Raw genomic sequence first — 2,989 nt, 5'->3', positions numbered from 1 at the left:
AACAATATGCTGGAATGGCTGAGAGTCTTAATACAGAATTAAAGAGGAAGATATAATTGATGCCAATCAACACAGGGTTAGGGAAAACAGATCTTATCGTATTAACTTGATATCTCTTCTTACCGAGTTGCACGTTTAGCTGATGAAGGTAAATGCATGTGTAATGCTCTCCTCTAAGGGAGCTGCGTGACAGCTTGGTTAAGAAAATGGAGCAATAAAGCCAATTCCCAGGAGCTATCACAAGCCAGAAAACCAGCTGAACCCAGGTTGTGTTCACTGGTTGACGTCTCCTTGTGCTTGATTTGCTTTCTCAGAGCATTTTGCAACCAGGATGGGAGAGACCTCGCTGAAAGGTTTCCAGCCCCAGGAGAGAACAGACCAGGCTTGTTTCAGATGCAGCAGAAAGATTTCCTCCTTTAACTCGGAGGTTTCTGAAGTGCAGAATATCATCCAGGCACCTGAAGGTTAAAGCACAAGCGCTGGGTGCCAGCATCCACCGATGCACGCACGGAGGTAGGAAATCCCTCCAGCCTGCAATGCTACACCCAGCTCACAGCAAACTCCTTTCACATCCCTCCTGCAAGCTCAAATTTGCAGCAGGCAGGTTCATCTTAAGCCCAAACTTCTTATGTCTCGTTTTCAACCTGCTGCAACAGCCTGAGGTTCAAATCGTTACCGAGCCACGGTGGCAGCTCCAAGCAGAGACCAGCGAGGAGGGAGAAGTGGGATTTCGACCATAAACGCACAGAGGTTTCAGGTGAAACAGGCCATAAGGATGGAAAAACAAGTTCAAAGATGCAGTGTGAAGAAACTGGAGGAGAGGAGGATGGTTATGGGAAGGGGAGCCATAGGGCAGAGCTGGCATCCCCGGGAAGCTGGGTGAAACCCTGGGCTTCCCTCCAGCTGGGGGAAATAACTGCAGTTAACGGGGTATCGGGAGGAGGGTTTGCAAGCTCTGCAAGCTTCAAGCAAGCTGAACTCCATAAAGCCTTTGGAGGATTCTTTACTTCTGGCTCTGTGTTTCAAAACTGCCTCTCCCTTCCACAGCGTGTTTCATTGCAAACACTTAACGATGCCGCTCAGTGTCATTTGCAGATGGGGAAACTGAGGCCCAGAGGAGCTGACCTGCCCAAAGCCACCCAGCAGGCCGACAGCAAACCCCCAGCAAACACCGCAGTGCTCCCATCCTCCAGGTCTGGGGTGCAGGGACACACATTTTCATGGACTAACAACCAAAATCCCCCCAAGCAGCACAGCATCACCCACCGCCCTGCACTGTACTCAGCTCCTGTATTGCAACCAAGCCAAATGGCAAGCTCATCTCTCTGCAAATGCAAAAAACACTTTGCAAAGCGTGTGTTCATCCTGTCCACGCTCCATTGCAATCTTTAGCTTCCCGTGAGAGCACGACCCCGAGCATGGACCCTGCTGCCAGCAGCCCCGCTCCCCCCGCAGAGGCTGAGCCTTTGGTGCTTCCACCGCCAATTGAACCATGACACAACCCCAAAGGATTTTCCGTATCTATCCATGACGGTGCTTCAGAGGAAGCAAAGCAAAGCAGCTGGTGCTGGTCAGCATCAAAATAAAACTGACTGCACTCTGCATCCTTGCCAGCGAGAGCAGAGATAGCCACTCGCTAATCTAGTCGTGCGAGCCGCCCATCCAAACCAAGTCTTCCCACCCAATATGTATTAAAGATGCTAAAAATGAAGTGCAACAACTGTAGAAAAGCAACAGACATGACAGAGCTTAAACATGCTCAGAAAAGCATCTGAATTACAAGTCTTAAGGAAATGAATCATTCCTAGACAAACCCAGCAGCGCACGCTGCCGTCTGCATCACTGAGCTGGGGGGTCTTAATATTAGTGTGCAGCACGGCTGGGTAAAGACTATTCTCATTATGAGTAGGGGAAGACCAGCGATCAGGAAGTATTTTGGCTACTCCCAACCCGAGCGACAAGCTGAACAAGATAGGAGACAGGTTTTAATTTACTTGAGCATGTCTTGGTTCATAAGAAAGAGAAAACTGACGGTGCCCTGCGGGGAGGTTCATGCGTGAAGGTTTCCCTGCCCTGCTGCAGAGCATCCTCAGCGCCAAAAATTCAGGCTCTGAGTGGTGATGAGACACAGACAGACCCTGAAACTTGGGGGTCTCATAAAGCAGCACCTTATTCGTGGAAGGAAAAGCACATGGGGGCTCAGAGGGGATTTTCTCTGAGCATTTTTGGCTGAGTTTCGCCAGCAGTGGGGATAAAAGGGCTCCAGCTACAAGGGCAGCGTGGGATCCTGCACGCATCCCTCTCCCGCACAGAGGACGGTTCTCACGAGCAAAAAATGGGATTCAGTTTTGCCGGTGACAAAAAGTAGGAGCCCTGACGCCTTCCCAGCGCAAAGCAGCAAACACGCGCCCCATCAGGTGGGATGAATATCGCTTTGACGGAGACACCATTACTCATTTTCCTGTTCGGGAAGCCAAGTTTGGGAGAAAAAGGTCTCGATTGTGTCCCAGACTCGACCACAGCGGAGCTGGGAGAGCTTCGGCTGGGGCAAGAGCCAGATGCTGCAGAAACGGGGCTGGGGCTGCTCTGCAGGGCTCCCCCCAGCAGCGAACGTGCCCCCCCCCCCGCCGTGCGATGGCTCACCCCTACAGCAGGGCTGTACCCCCCTCCTCATGCCAGTCCTACTTCTGTCCTAAGAAAACCCTGTATCACCACCCCCCCAAAATGAAGCCAAACCCCCCCCACTGCCAGAGAAGTGATTCCCGGCCGGGATGAAGCACCTCAGGGCACCCACCCCAAAACATCCCCAAAATGTCCCCAAAATCCCCCCATCAGAGCGGTGATGGCCGCAGTCCCGCGGTTGTTTCCAAGGAAACCCTCCTGCCGGAGAAGCGCATCGCTCCAGCCCTCGCTGCTCAGTGCCTGACTCCCACCGCTGGCACTGGGAGAGGACTCACACCACCCAGCACCCGCGACGCACCACCCACAG

This window comes from Aptenodytes forsteri, unplaced genomic scaffold (assembly GCF_000699145.1).
Source record: "Aptenodytes forsteri isolate BGI_AS27 unplaced genomic scaffold, ASM69914v1 Scaffold285, whole genome shotgun sequence".
NCBI classification, from domain to species: domain Eukaryota; kingdom Metazoa; phylum Chordata; class Aves; order Sphenisciformes; family Spheniscidae; genus Aptenodytes; species Aptenodytes forsteri.
The sequence above is the reverse complement of the archived record's forward strand: the minus strand, read 5'-3'. Positions refer to the sequence as shown.